We start from the raw sequence: 19067 nt of genomic DNA, 5'->3' as shown, positions 1-19067 counted from the left end.
TTTCACATTTGAGTATGATGTTGTTACAGACTCACAGAGCTAAGCTAGCCTTTTTTGGTTTTGTTATTTTCTAACTGCTTTTTGTTGAGTACCTTTAAGCAACATATACAATCCGAAAAGTGACATATCCAATCTAAAAAGAACTGTGTGCAATAAGCTGCTGGTGTGCTTGGTAAACACAGAGATAGTTCACTCCAGTTCCCGTGTGAAAATAAGAGTATTTTTCTCAAGAACAGATTGTAGTACGTTATGACGTTTGAGAGTGGCATTGCCTTTGTGGTGTCTTGGCCACAGGCAGTCTCCACTGGTAATTACAGTGGTACTCTTCCACCTTCAGCATTAACTTCTTGACTAGCACATACCTCTTTTCAAAGTGTAGAGACTGAGGACTCTAAGCTAGAATGACCAAGGGTGGAACTCAAGAATCACAGAAAATACTTGCTGTCTGGAGAGACTTGTCTTAACGACAAGTCTGAAAACACTCAAGCTGAAAGGAGACTTTTAAGCTCAAATTCCATGTTTTCTTTTTATTCAAGAATATCCAGGGTCATTTCTTTAGACCGCATTAGTGGAATCAGGTTGGTAATCATAGTTTCCTTATATGTGTGGTTGATATCGAGTTCTATATCCTGGCTGTTACCTTTCTCTAATTATGTGTTCATACCTCGTTCAGGAAGGAATCTCTGATTTTCCTGAGCTTTATGGATTTTCACACTTCTGATGCTCACTGCATGCCACATCTCTGTGTAGCATGTACGTAGCTGCTTGTATTTTCTCCTCAGCATCACTATAGCCTGTGTACTCCCATAGTAAACATATCTCCCAAACTGCTGTCTCCATGGTAAACAAACAGGAGGTGTACAAGGTGCCTTGAGAATAAGGTACTCAAGAGAATCAGGGCAGCCTTTTTTGTAGGCAGAAACTTATAGCATCAGTGAAAACGGGTGGTTCCAGTCGCTCAGGCAGGTGGATTGGGGAAATGCTAGGACAAAATCAGGTAAGTTGATCCAAGCCCTAATTTTAAATCAAAAACAGGGGCTACAGTACGAACCTGGGAGCAAAAGGAACTCAACAACAAAGCAAAATTGAAAACAGAAAGAAGACAGAAGAATAAAAGGAACTGAAAAATCAGTATTCTGTTCCCCATCTAGTAATTTGCTGAGCTGAACTGAAATAAAGCAAGGCATAAACCATGTTTACTCAGGCCTTATCCTCAAATAGTTCAGATTTTAGAAGGATCAAGAGCCTAGTGTTTTTATACAACAGAGTGTATTTATATAGTTTGGCCGAGAGAGAACAAAAATGCTTATCATTATTAGTTTGTTTCCTTCAGAATTTCATTTTTTTCTTTCCTTTGAAACAAGGCCTAAGAGAGCATTGCCAATTGAGTAGCCTTAGTTACTGGCACGATGAGCACATTAAAGGTTTCTGTCACGGTTCAGGTGTCTATACTGACTGGTTGAACAAAGCCTGTATTGCCAGATAGTCTGTGTAAATCATGGGTAAACAAATGCTGTTGTGACCCTTCTGTGTGGCCCAAAGACAGCAGCCCACTTTGTGTTTGGCAGGGTCCACACTTGTTCCCCTTCTCTGCTGGCTGCAGATTTTGTCCATTGATGATCTGTCACAGCCTGCACACCTGTGCTGCTCCTCTTTGCCTCCCACCCTACTTTGCAGACTGAAGTGAGTGAGTTAAGCCAAACCATGCTGGGTAAAGGGGTAGATAGAGATATGGATACAAGGTGTATGTGTTTTTGCCACTCCAGGGCTTATGAAGAGCTGGGAAAAGTGTCAGAACTAGGCAGAGACCCACTCTGAGATGACGTGGATGTGTGAGTGGGGTGAAAGGGACCTGGCTAAGTGCGGACTTGGTGATCTCACTATGCTGAGAAAACCATCTCTATCCCAGTTCAGTTTTTCAAGCACAATGAAAGTCTGCTTTATAACCTGCTTTATAACCTGAGTATTTTCCCATGCTGTTTTTTTCCAGTTATTAAGGTATAATTGGCGTATAGCACTATGTAGAGTTAAGGTATGCAGCTCCATGCTGTTTTTTTCCTCTGACATTGTTTCTTCGTGTTGATAAACTATAATCACATTATAAATTTCAAAACAGTTAGTTCAGGGGGGACCTAGTCAAGGAGATGATGGCATGGTCAGATGCTCTGGAACCAGGCGATTGGTCATCATCATTTTGGGACAGGGATCCTGAAAATATACTGGGTACATGATGACAGGTGTCAGACTCTGCGGAAGGAGATCAGCTGGAGTGAGGCTGAGGACTGAGTATCCGAGACCCAGATGATTTCGTAGACTTCAGACTTTGAAGCAGAGATGGCAGAGCTCAGCAATCTGATTAGAACTGAGGATGGGGAGCCATCCACATGGCAGTGGAGCTGCTAAAGGTTCTGCAGTGTGGTAGCATACAGATGTAGGGTACCCAAGTCTCCCCCAGTGCTCCCACTTTCAGGTTTGGTTAAGGACAGAGGTGATCTGAGTGGTCACCCAAGAGACTCAACAGTCCTAGCTCTCTTAACAGACCCCAGGTTATTCCAAGCCTCAAGAAATAGAAAAAAACCTGGATATTGAAGGGTTACAAGGGGGAATTTTTGGATAGTGGTCAAGGCTCTTTCTAGAAATCCTGCCTCTTTTGGCACTGACCCAGGAATTCACATGAGCCTCATTGCCTGAGTACACATGGGGTGAGGGATGGGTGTGGGTAAGAACTCTGATCTAGCAGTGGTGAATCTGCTTGTAGCAAGCTGGTTAGAAACCAGGCTGAGGTCAACAGGAAAAGACATGGAAGGAAAGAGAAGGCTGAGGAATTATGTTTTATGATCTGAGCCTCGCTAGTAATATCCTCTTTTCCGGCCTTTCCAGACTTGAGGTTTATATATAACTCTCCTGGCTTTTCAGAGGCAGGAAGATTCTTATCATCTCTTGTCTCATGCCAAATGATGATGATGTTTTTTGTTTGTTTGTTTGTTTGTTTAGCGTCTACCAAATTTGGAGTAAATAATAAAGAGTGTGGTCTGGCAAAGAGTATTAGGATTACAATAGGATAAACTAGGGAAGATGATGAGAAATCACAGGATTTAGACAGACTAAACTGGAGAAAAATAGACTCAGGAAGGTAATTAAAGCGGAATAAATATTTGACCCCTTCGTTCAGCACTCATGGGTATGCAGAGAGAAGGAGGTCTGAAGAGTAATTATCCTATTTGGGATTTTGTGTAACTGGCTCCCTTTTTGAGGGAAGATACTACTTTCTAGAAAACACTGTTGATTCCCTGAAATTGAAATTCGATTGTCTTTAACTGGATGAAAATACACATGATCCCCAAGGAAGAGTTAAAATATTGATTCATTCAGCAAATATATATTTGATGTCTGCTATTTTAGGCACTGCAGTGAACAAGTAGATAATGTCCCTGCACTTGCGGAGCTTACATTTTGGTGGGGGAAACGTGAAACACAAAATAAACAAAATACATGACATGCCATATGATGGTGAATCCTTAAGGGAAAAATAAAGTTAAGGATGGTACATGTATGCTGTGGGGGGAGGGGAGTTACAGCTGTAAACAAGGTACGCAGGGTGTGTCTCACCGAGAAGGTGACAAGTACAAAGACCTGAAGGCAGCGGTGCTGGAGCAGGCCGTGTGGAGTTCTAGAAGAACAGTGCAGGCAGAAGGAAGAACGTAGACACTGGTCTCGAGGTGGGAGTTTGTGACATGTCTGAGGAAATAAATGGAAGGTCAGTGTGATTGGAGTGTAATGAAGGATGGTGAGAACAGTAGACGGTGAAGACTCTATGGACTATTCTAAACACTTTGGTTTTACCCTGAGCGAGTTGGGAAGTTATTTGAGGATAAGCATTTGGAGGATGAACTGGGGGATTTCGAGCAGAGTAGTGACTTGACCTGACCTGACCTATGTTTTAACAGGATCACTTTGACTGTGGTGAGTATAGACTGTGGAGGAGTAAGAGCAGAAGCATGGAGACCTATTGAACTTTTCTGGAATCCAAGTGAGATGAGGCGGCTTGGTGTTGAGTGTTAATTATGGCAGTCAAATTCTTAGTATGTTTTGAAGATGGAACCCATAGGATTTGTTGACAGATGAGATGCGAGGTGTGCGAGAAAGAGCAGTCAGGGATGACTCCAAGGTATTCGATCTGGAAGACTGTGGAAGGAGCATTTGGAAGGAAGTGTATGCAGAGGAAAATCAGAATTCTCTTTTGTATATACAGAGTTTGAGACATCCAAGTGGAGATGCTGACATACAGTTGGATATATGAGTCAGGAGTCCAGCTAGGGATCTGGGAATTGTTAGCACACAAATGGTGTTCAGAGCTGTGGGGCTGAATGAGAGCAGCAAGGCAGTGAGTGAGATAAAGAAGAGCTCCTGGTCTGAGCCCTGGGGGCCCCAGTGTACACAGATTAGGGAGATGAGGAAGAATCAGCAGAGGATATTGCTGAGAAGGAGCCATGAGGTAGGAGGAAAACAAGGAGAGTCCTGGAAGCCAAATGAAGAAAGTAGGAAGTATCAGGAAATGACCAAATGCTGCTGATAAGGATGGGAAATTGAATTTACCAATATGAGAGAGACCTTGACAAGAAAAGTCTCAGCTCAGTGATGGGACCCAAAACCTCATTAGAGGGGATTCAAAATGGAATGGAAGAAGAGGAATTGGTTACACAGAATTTAGATGACACTTTCAAGAAGTTTTTGCTGGACAAAAATATAGAGAAAGGAGGTATTATCTGGAAGGAGATTAGGTTGAAAACTTTAGTTTTTAGATGGCAGGAATTACTGTTTGTAAGGTTGTGGAAATAATTCAGTAAGGAGAGAAAATCTGATGACACAGGAGTGAGAGGGATGAATTTCTGGAATGCCCTTTGGAGAGGGCAGGAAGGGGATGGAACCTGAGTGGTGGGGTTGGCCTCCCCCCATAGCTGTAGAGACAGTTCATTCTTAGAAATAAGAGGGAAGCAAGACATTAGCTGAGACTGAGGAAGGAAAAGAGATGAAGAGATCTGAGAGAGAGGAGACGGTATAAGATAGTTATCTGAGAGTGAATGCACTGGGAAGTGTTATATTGCCTGGTAGCCCTAAGAGCCCACTTGAGGTTAGTGGGCATGATGGTTGTATGTTTTTCCATTCATGTTCAGCTTTGAGGAGCAGGTGTGGAATAGACAGTTCGATTTAATTTATTTTGAGGTTTCTTCAAGTCAGTTCCAGTGACACAAGACAAGGCTCTCTTAACAGATGAGATGTTACCAGATGTTTACAAGAGAGTAGAATACCAGGGACATGAGGAGGGTGAGGGAATAGATTCAGACTGAAGTGGGGTTTGATCGTTTTTGGAGTTGGAGTACTGGAGAAAGTGAACTGGAATAATAAGAGGCAGTAGTTGGAGCGTCAGATGGTCATAACTGAGGGATGAGTTACATTAGCTAGTACAGAGGACTGGGATGTGAATTGGAATGAGCAGCTGAGGCAGGGTGGAGTTAGACAGCGTATTGGGAGGATTGCATATGTGGATATGAAAATCCCTAAGAATTATGTCAGGAGAAATGTATTGGAGAAGTATCAGTGAACCAAAGCTTAAATCTCCAAGGAACGACGAGCAGTGACTCAGCCGTCAGTAGATAGCTGCAAAAGGAGATAACCAGAGAGGCAGGAAGAAAATCTGGAGAATGGCAGGTAGCAGCCAGGAAGTAGATGAAGTGTTGAGTAGTTTCAATGTTACGCAGGGATTCAGTCATACCAGGATGAATACTGAAAAGGCATCGAGGTCACTGGTGTCACTACACAGAGTTCTTTCTAGGGAGTGTTGGGGAGCCATGGGACCTCTGAGATTACAGAATAAACAGGAGAAAATACTGACCTCTCTTTGAAGGAGTTTGACTACGAAGGGCTGGAGGATGAGAGACCTCACTGGAGGAGAATATAAGAGCCAGGGATGACATCGTTCCGTCAGATGGAGAGACTCGAACAAGTTTTAAGATTGATAAGAAGGATCCACGTGAAAGGAACAATTGCATCTAGAGAAGAAAGGGCTGTAGAATGGTCTGCAGAGCACAGGAGGAGGAGTTAACATGGGATGCGAGGGGCAGTGTCTCCTAAGGTGTGGGACTGAGAGGGTCGATGCTGTTGGTTTGTGGATTTGATGAAAAGAAGTTGAAGGAATTCCCATCTGACAGCTTCAGTTTTCACCTAAGGAGAGTGAAGACAACACTGAGGGGGAGGAGTTGGCACTTTGATGTAGTTGTAGAGAGCGGGAGACTAAGCTGACCTGGAAAAACCTAGACAAATTTTAAGGATTTCTGAACTTGAGGGCCTGTTTGGGGCCAATGAGCCTGAATTTACAGTGATACCAAACTACCGTGCTGTGGTTTTCTTCAGCATCACTCCCACACCAAGAAAGCAGATAGTAGGCTTCAGCTGGAGTTGGGGTCTTGCTAGATGGATGTGGGAAAGAGTAGCGTGTTACTGAAATGATGAGCTTGGAAATGTAACCTTTGAAAAGGACAGTGGGGAAGAACAAGAGGATCTGTAGATGGATTAGAAAAAGTGATGGGGCCTCTGAAGTCACTGTGAAATGAAGAGATGTTAGTTGTGGTCAATTGTAAAGAAGGATTCTTGCATAAGTGATTTTAGAAAGGAGATTTTTCAAGTGATGACAAGTTCTAGGGTGTGACCATGGCAGTTAGTGCATGAAAGAGAGAAGGTCATTGGTGATAAGAGGTCGAGTTATTAAGGAGCCAAGCTACATCGGTCATACCCGTGGATGCCATGTCCTTCTGGTATGATGGAGGACTCAGAAGAGAGAGGGAAACCTGAGCCCAGGCACCAGATTTTCTGTGAATCAGAAGCAGCACCTGGGAGTAGGAGATGAGAGACCCTGAGAAACTCTGGGAGTATATTCTGTTTGCATGGGGAGTGGAAGTGACACATGGAGCAAAGAGAATGTCAATCCTGCTTGCTCACCCTGAGATGTGAAAGGTGTGAGACAACAAAACCAGCTGCCCACAGAGCTGATGGCAGATTTTATTTCAAGGGTGGTCAGTCAGGTTTCTTTCAAAGTGGATTTAACTTAATCTTTGGTTTGTTCCTCTCCCCGCTTTGAAATCCAGATTTCATTTGGTTATTTCCAGTCTAAATAACCCCAATCAGTCTAAATAACTGATTCAGTTATTTAGAATCAGTGCTGGGGCTCTTCAGAAAGATTAGTTTTATTTTATGGTCAGTCCAGGATCTTTCTGGCTAATCCCAGAAACCCAGCGAAAGTCCCGAGGTCTGTCTCAAGCTCTCAGGATCTTCAGGATTTGGAAGACTGGGAATAAGGCAGGACTCTTCTTTAAGCATTTCTTTTCTTGGACTTGTACTCTTGCTCTAAACAGAGAAATAGGGTGGCTTTGCTTTGTAGCTTTTGGCACCAAGGTCACCAAACTAAAAGAGAAAAGAAACTCAACCAAAAAAGGAAACCAAACAAAGGAACATAATAGCTTGGAAAAAAAGACTCTCAAGAGGGGAAATGAGATCAAAGATAAACTTGCTCATAAGAATGGCTAAGTTGGCCCATTTGCTCTGGCAGGAATTCACATGGTATTTCAAGTTGAAAGCTTTTTATGCATTCAAGAGCAAAAATGTGACGGAATGTGTACTTTACCTGAATATGGAGGAAAGGGGACCTACTCATTCACTTTATGTGGCTGATTCAGAATCTCTGTTTGTGGATTTGTTAGGATTGGGGGTTTGGAGCAGAAGTAGGCAGTCCAACATGCGCACATCTCAGTCAGAAATTTCTTTCTGGGTCACTTCTTTGGAATGCAGAATTTATTTTCCCAGAGAAACAGTTATAAATTGTGATAGGCTTTTAGGCCCAGACCTGATGAAGCTAAATGAACCCAGAATGTTAACAGATTATCATTCTGTACTAATTACATTCTGTACTAATTTTCTGGAACACCCCAGCCTTATTTTTTTTCATTATTATTAAAAAATGTGAGAGTCCAGAGTGAGTAAGAGATTGAGTTGAGGTTTTTGAAAAAATACTGAACATAATGAGAGAAAGAGAGAGAGATTGATTTTGAGTTATGTTAGACCCTGAAAAGGCTGTGATCAGTCCAGAATTTGAGGAAGACAGTTTAATAGGACTAAATGACAGAAAAAAGAGCTTATCAGCTTCTATATTACTTTTACCTTTGCACTGATGAAGGTGAACTCTAGATTGGCATAGTTCAAGCCCTGGGGAGGGGCTGCAGAAGCCTATGCTGCACGAGGCTATTTTAGAAAGGAATATAATTCCAAATGAGTTTAAATTTCTTAGCTAGAAAAATTATCAACTAATATATTAAAAGAACTTGCAGATTTGCTCGTGGACCCACACTTAGTAATCTCAAGGCAGTATGGGGACTGGAATAAGTGCCAGAATAGTAGAGGGACAAAGGTGACAATATTCAAAAGGGGTGGAGTTAGGGTAAAAGTTAGGCATAGACTGCATTCCGATGGAGACACTGAAGCAGGAGCATTAATCTCCAAGAATGTTACAAAGTGAGATTTTTAAGCACATGGTTTGTGAAAGTTAGAAAAAGAAAAGGTCATCAGGAGCCACCATGAGTTCAATAAAAATAAGTCATGTCACACTGAGCACAGTACTGCCTCTTTTTTTTTAATGAGGGGATGGTATTAGAAGGGTATGGCAGGAGAAAGCCACAGACATTTTTGTGTGTTTCGATTTTAGCAAGGTGTGTGGAAAAAATTACATTTAAATACAGAATGAAGAAACACGGGCCTAGTGAAAGTGTGCCAATCTGGGCAATTGATATTACCAATATCAATTGGTGGAATAATGAATGGAAATCAGTTTCGAGAGGAGACGAAAATCAATGTGCATTAAAGTAAGCTCCGGCTTACTTTATAAAGTAAATATAGCTGCTTAAAATCATAAGGGCTGAGGCTAATGACTGATCACATGATAGGTATTTGGCTAATTAAACTAAGTATGAATTAAAAATGTACTATTACATCTAGATTGCATTCTTACCTTTGTGTCCAGAACAAAGGAAGTACGAGGTTTTTTCCATACAGTATTGGTAAATCTACCTCCCATTCTGGGTGCTCCATTTTAAGGGGAAGCATATTGAAAGGAGAAAGGTCAGCAGGGTAATGGGTCCTGACACTTGGACAGGAACATGATAAGTTTAAATATTTGACAATAGTAATTGGTGGTAATACAAAATATAGTATTAAAACCCGTGCATGGAAGGTGTATATGTAGGCAGACAGATTTCATTTCAGTAGAAAGATGTTCTCATAATTAAAATATCTTAATTCCTTCGAGTAGTTCAAATACAGACTGGATGGGTAACAGTCTAGGCAGGAGATGCTGAGTGCTTGAACCAGGAAGTGTCGTGGGGATGGAAAGGAAAGGCATGCTTGTTTTATGTGTAGCTGGACTTGTTGATGAAAGTGGGGAATGAGGGAAAGAGAGGATGTTTCTGGGACTGTACCACCCAAGTGAGATATATGTGACTCACCGATGACTCTGAGTTGATTTTTTTTTTTTTTCCCCCTCATTCACCCTATTATCACCATCAGCCAAATTATGTGGTTGATTAAAACCCTTTCCACCATATAATGGTATTCATTCTACCTGGTTTTATTACCCTATTTTCAGAAACTCTTGACTATAAAATGCTTTGTGATTTCCTGCCCCACAAAGTATCCCATTTGAAATTCAGCAAGCTATCTATTATCTGGTGAATGTCAAAATTAATTTGACGAAAACATGCATGAGAAAAGCAGGGAGCCTTCGGCGTTCTGGGAGCCTTCTGAACAAAGATGTGATATCAGCATTTACCATGGAACTCATTTGATTTTAAGTCATCTAGAAGCATATCAGAATAATGGCCAAAAAAGCCTGCAGAATTGAGTTGAAGTTGAGAGTCTGCTAGTAAATAACCTGACCACACCATGACCTATTGGGGGGTAGGGGGAAGGCATTAAATTAAAATTTAAAGAGAAATACAAAATTTGGTAGAAATGTGTACACAGTACAAATTCACAGGATTCCTGGAGAATTAAAAAGGGAGACCAGTGAGATTTCAGCCGTAGCTCTCCATCCCATAGTTTGAACTCTTAATTAATTTGGAAGTATTAAGGGCTTTGGAAGGGTGATTTAAAATCTCCTTATTTCTGAAGTTCAGGTAGTTAGCCATAGTTTTCCTTATTTCAACAAGTAATAAAAAGTGCTTTTTTACTATAAGTCGCAAATGTATTCCTTAAGTCTATTTCTGGTAAACAAAACAAAACAAAAAACTTTAAATGTGCTTTTACCCAAAAAACTCTAATAGCTCCTTCAAAAGGAAAAATGTGTTTACAGTTCCTTCTCCCAAGTTACTTTTTAAAATGTAGATTAATGTGACCTGACAGATTGTAATAACTACCAAAGAGCATTTTCATTCATTATAGTGGGCAGACCAATAATATGGATCTTTATACGATGTTAGTATGATTAGAATATATCAAGTCAGGACCATACTTGTAGCTGGAGTGAAATTTGACTAAGTCTAAATCACTTTGAATGAAAACACATCATGATAGTTTTGACAGATCACTCAGTGATGCTACTGTTATCACCAGCATTTTATGTATTTTCGTTAGTCTTAAGTGTTTTTTAAAAAATATAGTCTTGTAAAATAGGAAGTAAGAAGGTTGAAGAAGAAAGAGGTGAATGAGATAAGATACTTCTAAGACTTAAAAGTGTTTCACTTTAAAAAAAAGTTTTCTTTTTAGAAAGGAAAAGTCATTCTAAAAGTGCCCCTCAAAGGTGAGTGGAAGTTGGCATTTCAGGGAATTAGAAGCCCTCTGTTCCTATGCAGCTCTGTTCTCAGTCCCCTGTGGGCACGTCACTTTTCCTTTTAGGACCTCAGTCTCATGTATAAAAAAGAAAAATCAGCAGTAGCTTTCCCCACCAGAGTGTTGTTCAGTGACTGCACAGTGATTGAAAAGCATTTTAGCTATCTTAAAAGCATATTCATAAAATAATAATACAGTGAGAAATTTTATCTAACATTTATGAATGCTTATAGTTTGCAAAGCACCTTGCAGGCACAGGGCTAGCCGGCCTTGAAGCGGCCACAGCCCTACATCACTCAGCCCAGCCTATACCCTTCCTCATCCTCTTCAAATGAAATCAGACTCTGTTGGCATCAAGAATTGGTCATATTCTCCTTAGAAGAGCACACAGGAGCATTTGTGACTTAAGCTCTTGAGAAAGTGGTTACAGTCCCTTAGATGCCTACCAGATTATCAGTGGGTTGAGAATTAATCATACCCAGCGATATAATAAAATACCAACAGTACAGTCTATCAATAAATAAATATGTCAAGCACTTACTAACACTTGCTAATAGAATTTGCAACTGAACTAGAAATAAGAGCTATTTAAATTATGCACTATTTTGAATAAACCACTATCAGCTTCACTAAACTTTGCAGTAAATTTTTTATTTATTCAATCATTTAATATTTATTAATCAATGTACTTTGAGGAACGGCAAGCAGTATATCTCATTGTTTACCCTCAAGGCTGAGAGTGGATATAATGTCGCCTCTGTCCCCTGCACATTGTCTTATTATCTGACAAATGTTAGCAAGCAACTCATGATGCTTGGTTCATTGGCTAAATGAAGAATAATAGGCAGTGTATAGTGTTTTATTCATTTATTCACTTACAAGTGCTGGAGGAATTCTGTTAGGACTATAGTTATCAACCCTGGCTGTGTGTCAGAATTACCTGAAAGAGCTGTTCTAAAAAGTGAAGGGCCACATTCCACCCTTGTGTGCTAATCCTGCTCTTCTTTAGAACCTGAATTTGTTGATATAAAGTTTACAAAGGTGGTTCTAATGTGCAGCCAGGTTTAAGAGTTACTGTCTTTGAAAAATCAGGTTGTTATTTTTAAAGGAGGGGTTATATAGCTCAGTCTTCAAGGGAGTACATTTCAGTACTTAAATCTGTACCAAAATCTATACTATTCAAGGTTTTACCAGAAAACAGAACCAGTAGGATATATACATACACATATGTGTGTATGTGTACATATATTATATATATGTATGTATATACATATTTGCATATATGTATGTGTATACACACATGGCACAGAGAGAAAAAGAACGATTTATTAAATAATTTACCTCAAAAAACTGGCTTCTGCACTTGTGGGGTCTGATCCTTGGGATACTCCAGTAGGGAGGGTGGGCTAGACATTCTTAGGCAGGGACTGGCACCACAGCCTACAGATGGAATTTTCCTCAGAGAAGCCTCAGCTTTGCTCTTAAGGCCATTCACTAATTGGATGATTCAGATCATTGAAAATAATCTCCTTAAAGTCAACTGATTATATATATGAACCACATCTACAATATAACTTCACAGTAACACCTAGACTAGTATTGGGTTGCATAACGGGTACTGTAGCCTAGCCAACTGACGCAAGAATGTAACTGTGACAGTGGACATACTACAGGAGAGTATCCAAGTAGCATTACATGAACATGTAAATGAAAGTGGAAATGAGTGACTGTGCCCAGTTTGTATCAAGCATAGAGTTGATCTAGGGGAATGGGAGGAGATGAAGTTAGAAAGATAGCTTAGGGTCGAATACAGAAGCATTGAACTCAGGGTTTTGACTTTTGAGCTAAAAAGACAAAACAGTGCTGTAGCAACACTGTCCAACAGAACTTTCTCAGATGCTGGAAATGTTCTGACTCTATGCTGCCCAACACGATTGTCACTTAGCCACATGTGGCTGTGGAGACACTTGAAATGTGGCTAGTGAGACAGGAACTGAATTTAAAATTTTAATTTTAATTTATGTAAATAGCCACACATGGCTAGGAGCTACTGTATTGAAGAATACAGCTATGGAGAGATCAATCTGGCAGGAGTATACAGCATTCATTTGAAGAAGAAACAGAAAGCAAGCAATCCAGTTAGATGACTCTTATAGTCCCAGTGGAGGTTGGGTCAGAAGCCTGGAAAGTGGAAAGGAAGAGGGAGAAGTGATGGTATGATTGGCTACTTCTGTCTTTCCAACAGCTAATCTACCTTCTTGCTTGCTGCTCTCCTACCATCCAAGCCCTTCCTGTCTGTAGATTTCATCAGAGCTTATCCCAACTTGTTTTTTCTCACTCTTCTCACTCACTTCTTTAGTTTCAATTACAAAATCTATGTTAATAACTCCCAAGTTCATACTTGCAGTCTTAGATCTTTCATCTCACCTCCAGACCTCTGGTATCTCCACTTGGAAATCTCACAAACTCTTTATCTCCCCTCCTGGTCTTATTTCTCTCCCAGTGTTCTGAGTTTGGGTAAATACAAACCATCCTCTCAGCTGCTCAAGTCGGAAACCTGAGACGCCTCCTGACACCTTGCTTTTGATCTGCTGATGCTATTTGTAAGTTATTGCTTCAGTCTGTCCCTTTCTCCTCATCTCCGTTGCTACCCCCTCAGAATAGGTTGCCACCTTTCTTCCCTGGACTCTCACAGTCTCCCCGTGACCACGTTGGTCAACTACTATTTTTTAAACAATTCCTTTAAAAACAAATAAGATCATTTCGTTCCTTCTGTGACATGTAATGGAATTTTCTCCCTTTTGCTTTATCGTACTACAAAATGACACAAGATAAAGGGTTAATTCATTTCAGTTGATTTATTTAATAATATTTATCCACTTAATATTTCTATAACCCTATTAAGGAAGGACAATTGGGAAATATCACTGAAATATTGCTTGGGGGCATATGTTCTAGTGAGGGAGACAGACATTAATCAAATAATTACATGAATAGCTAGACAATTAAAATTGAGAGATGTGTCATTTAAGGAGGAGTATAAGGTGTTCTGAGAATGTATAAGGAAGAGACCTAAGCTAACCAGGAAGGTCAGGAAAGGGCTCCATAAGGAGGAATTAACTGGAGGAAAGAAGAGAAGATTCTAGGAGATAGAAACTGCATGAGCAAAGATCGGAGGGAAATACTTTGAAGGAATGCAGTTTAATCATTAAAAACATGAATGAAATATAGAAACTGACACCTGCATTGGGACGACATGTGGCTTTAAATTTCCCAAGCCATCTAGAGCAGCCTTGGAAACCAATAATACTGAACCATTTTACAACTTGAATAAGATGGTTCTGTTAAACACTTCGACTTGAATATGTTATCTCAAGGCCATTCAGCAAGTATCTGTTGGCTTACTTTCCTAGGTATTATAAGTTAAAAATAAAAAGCAGGGCTTTTTCCCTTTATTGTTATAATTCAATTAAAATGATGATATGTGTACATAAAAATAGGTAACTTTATACTGTATGTGTATTGTACCATGCTGTTATAATTTATATAATACAAAATTAAGAGCCAAAATTAAGAGTATAGAACAGCAGTTCTGAACTTTATGTATTATTACACTTTACACTCTTAATAAAGTATCGACACCAAAGAGCTTTATGTGGATGTCTCTGTCACTATTTGCTATCTTAGAACTTAACAACTAAAATTTTTAAATATTAATTCATTGGATTAAACATAACCAAATAATAAATTCAATATGCATTAACATAAATAAGAATTTTATGAAAAATATTTTCTAAAGCAAAAAAAGTAAGAAAAATGGCATTATTTTGAATATTTTACAGATCTCTTTAAGAGAAGACAGCTGGATTTTGTTTTGTTTTTTATTGAGGTAACTGGTTAATAATATATGTTTCAGATGTACAACATTGTAGTTTGATATGTGTACACCATCGCAAGCTCACCACCAGAGGTCTAGCGTCCCATCAGCCACCATACATTTGACACCTTTACCCATTTTGCTCTCCATGACTCCCTTCCCCGGATAACCACCAGTCTGTTGTCTGTATCTATGAGGATTTTTTTGTTTTGTTTGGGTTTTTTTGTTTTGTATTCTACATATGAGTGAAAGCATATGTTTTTGTCCTTTTCCATCTGACTTATTTCACTTAGCATAGTACCCCTCAAGGTCCATCTATGTTGTTGCAAATGGTAAGATTTCCTTTTTATGACTGAATAGTATACCATTGTATATATGTACCACATCTTTATACATTTTATTCATCAGTAGACATTTAGGTTGTTTCCATATCTTGACTATTGCAAATAATGCTACAGTGAAGATAAGGGTGCATATATCTTTTCAAATTAGTGTTTTCATTTTCTTTGGTTAAATACCCAGAAATGGAATTGCTGAATCATATGATAGTTCTATGTTTAATTTTTTGAGGAATCTCCATACCGCTTTCCACAGTGGTTGTACCAGTTTACAATCCCACCAACAGTGCACAATGGTTTCCTTTTCTCCAACACTTGCTGTTTGTTGACCTTTTGATAATAGCCATCCTTACAGGTTAAGATAATGTCTCATCGTGGCTTTGATTTGCATTTCCCTGATGGTTATTGATGTTGGGCATCTTTTCGTGTGCCTGTTAGCCATCGGCATATCTTCTTTGGAGAAATGTCTACTGAGGTCTTCTGTCTATTTTTTAATTTTGTTTTTGATGCTGTATGAGTTCTTTTTATATCTTGAATATTAACCCCTTATCAGATATATCATTTGTGAATATCTTCTCTCTTTCAAAAAGTTGTATTTTCTTTTCGTTGGTTTCCTTTGAATAGTTAGTCTTATATCTGCTTCAGCAGTTTAAAGTTGCAATAGGTTGTTTTGGTTGAAGTATATGAAGTATCTCCAGCCTTATACAAATAGGTAGCAGAAAAGACAGGAGTGTTTTAAAGCCTTTTTAGGTAATTGTGAATATTCTTCTTTGATACCATATTAAAACTTAACAAGTGGTAGTTTCTTAAAGATTGGTTGCAATGTGGAATGTAAAACTACATCAGTGAACTTTTTGTATATCTCAAACATATCTTGCATTTTGAAATCCGAGCATAATTTTTATCACCTGCATAGGGCAGTTGGAAAATACTGGTTCACCAAGTTAAGTAGCTCTTATAAATGTTGACCTAGTTCATCATACAATACGAAAAAAAAAAAAACTATATTAACATACTTCCAATCTCATCAGAAAAGCATTGAATATTGAGAAGCTGTCAAGTTCACGGTGGTGAATACAAGTTGTCCTAAATTCTAATGCTTGAAAGCTCGAATTTTATCATTAGCAATAAATACTGTCAGTTGTTTTCTTTGAAATGACAGTTTCACTGTTCATTTTCAGAAAAATATCTGGCAAATATTCAAGTCAGTATGACTTAATTTTGTGTCGAGTAAAAGTAGTGTCTGTGGGAAAAAAAATTGGCGACTCAAATGTTATACACTTTTCCCGAAGACAATCATCATACTTTGACGTGCAGCAGAAGTGCTTTATTCCAAAGCTGTGTACTCAAGGGTCAAGATTTAATAAAATTAGCAACTGTTACAGCATCATCAAGAACATTCTGAAGTGACTTCTTTTTTACTGTGAGTATGTGGTGGTAAAGAATACAACGATGACTTGTACAGTTTGGTGCCACTGCTGAGTTGTGCTGCAACATTGACAGTTTTACCCACCATTGCTTTTGCACCATCTTTGCAGATGTTAACACAATGAGAAAGGCAAGTAACATCTTAGTGTTATAAAAATGGTTGTGACCTCGTGGGCCCCCCTGAAAGGGTCTCAGGAATCTCTAGAAGTCCACAGAACACACATCATTTGGCATAAACAGTAGTACAGCAAGGGAGAAAGAAACATGAACTCAAGCTGTTAAGAAGGTTTCATGAGAGAAGAATTGAGCTGAAGAACTGAAGAATTATGATTTGGATAGGTGGTGAACAAGAGAAGGAAAAGAGATTTTAGGAGGGAAAATCATATGAGCAAAGAAGTAGGCAGGAAGCAGCCTGACATAGTCATAACACTGATTGAAAAAGATGGTTGGGTTGAAGGGTTAGGAATGGGGAGTGATAATAGTAAAATATGGGATGTAATGAGATTATGAAGGATCTCAAATACCCATCTGAAAAGTTTGCACTTTCTCCAGAGATCACTGGGAGTAGTAGCTGAAGGTGTTTGAATCCTGTGACTTGAACATGTTGATTTAGGAGCATCCATATGGTGGCAGTGTATAAGGTGTGAATTGGCAAACAGGACAACTGGATGCAAGGAGATCTAATTGTAATCTAGTAAAAGTTAAGAGCACAGACTAGGGTGATGGCAGTAGGTGAAACAGAGTGAAATGTAGACTAATTGCCTCAAAGGTAGTAGTATAAGAATTAAAGGTGAAGGAGTCAAAGGTTATTTATTTGTTATATTTTATAACCCCAGTTTCTTGCCAAGAACATTGTTAGGGAATAGACAAAAACTGGATGTTTTTTTATAAGGTCTCACATGAGACTTTTTCCTCCCTGCCAAAATCAGAATGCTTCCTTGTTTCTGATCACAAGGACTGTATCATGGAACACATTTCCTTTTTTCCCTGCCACCAGGAGACTTTGTGCCAAATGTCATGTTAAAATCACAACAATTACAATTGTCACAGTGGTTAGTACATTTTCTTTGCCTCTGAGTCTCTATCTCTACTTATAATTCATTAATCTAATTTGTTTTCATTCTATTTGATGCCAGATGCCATAAGACCTCTTTTGAAACAGGTTGAAGAGATGGGGAAAATATAATATGATAATATAATAGCCCTTAACATATTTTATTTGTGGATGGAGCCCTCTACTTCAATCACATTTTACTTAGAACCTGAAGAAAGCTATAGAGCCTCTGGTGTTCAAAACCAAAGCACCAAGGTATAATTTCAAAGAAATTCAACAAACTCAGTTAATTTGGCTGCCCAATTCAAAGCTGCAAACAAAAGGGTTTTGGAATACCTATTAAACACAGGTAAATGGTAGTGAAAGAAGTGACCCTCCTAATCTGAGTCATGGGAGAGAGAAAAAACAAGATGCAGGTGGAACTTCCTAATGAGTATAAAGTATGTGAATGAACCCAACAAGCTAGTTAGTAGTCAATGAAGGACTGTCACATACTAAAATAGAGAACACCAACAGCTCACATTTGGGCTTTTACTGTGTTTCAGACTCTGTTCTGTTACTTTAGATGCATCAGCTTATTCTTCACAATAACCCTGAATTTCTTTCTATGATTTCCTCCTTTTTACAGATGAATACATTTATTTTTAAAGAGAAGATATATACACAAAGGCAGATGGCTAGTTGTCATCTGGCAGAGTTGTGATTTGAACCTAGCTCTGCCAGATAGCAAAGCTGATGTCTTTTTTTTTTTCATGTACAGTTGACATACAATATTATGTTAGTATCAGGTGTAAAACATAGCGATTAGACATTTATATAACTTACAAAGTGATCACCCAATATGTCTGGTACCCACCTGGCACCATACATAGTTATTACAATATTATTGATGATATTCTCTGTGCCGAACTTCATTCCAGTGACTGTTTTCATAATTGGCAATTTATACTTAATGCCTTCACTTTATTCATCTATCCTCCTCAACTCTTTCCCATAGGGCAACCATCAGTTTATTCTCTGTGATATCAGTGGGCTTGTTTCTGTTTCATTTGGGTTTTTTTTAATATCATTTTTAAGTGAAATCATATGGTATTTGTTTTTTTCTGTCTGACTTATTTAGCATAATACCCTCTAGGTCTTTGCTGTTGTCGCAAATAGCAAGATTTTATTCTTTTTTATGGCCAAGTAATATTCCATGGTAATATTCCAGTTGTCTATTGATGGACACTTAGTTTGCTTCCATATCTTGGCTATTGTTAATAGTGCTGCAGTGAACATAGGGATGCATATATCTTTTTGAATTAGTGTTTTGGATTTCTTTGGATAAATACTCAGCAGTGGAATTGCTATGTCATATGGTAGTTCTATTTTTAACTTTTTAAGGAAGCACCACACTGTTTTCCATAGTGGCTACACCAGTTTGAAGTCCCACCAACAGTGCTCAAGGGGCCACTTTTCTCCACATCCTTACCAACGCTTGTTTGTCGCTTTGTCAATCATA

The 19067-nt window shown here is 39.0% G+C and overlaps 1 protein-coding gene across 1 annotated transcript in view; it reads left to right on the top strand.

Annotated features, from left to right (window-relative positions):
• Positions 1–19067, top strand: part of ANO6 (anoctamin 6) — a 165410-nt gene that overhangs the window by 71453 nt on the left and 74890 nt on the right.

The sequence above is a fragment of the Pteropus medius genome, unplaced genomic scaffold (assembly GCF_902729225.1).
Source record: "Pteropus medius unplaced genomic scaffold, Ma_sr-lr_union100, whole genome shotgun sequence".
In the NCBI taxonomy this organism is placed as follows: Eukaryota; Metazoa; Chordata; class Mammalia; order Chiroptera; family Pteropodidae; genus Pteropus; species Pteropus medius.
This window is presented reverse-complemented; position numbering and strand designations above follow the sequence as displayed.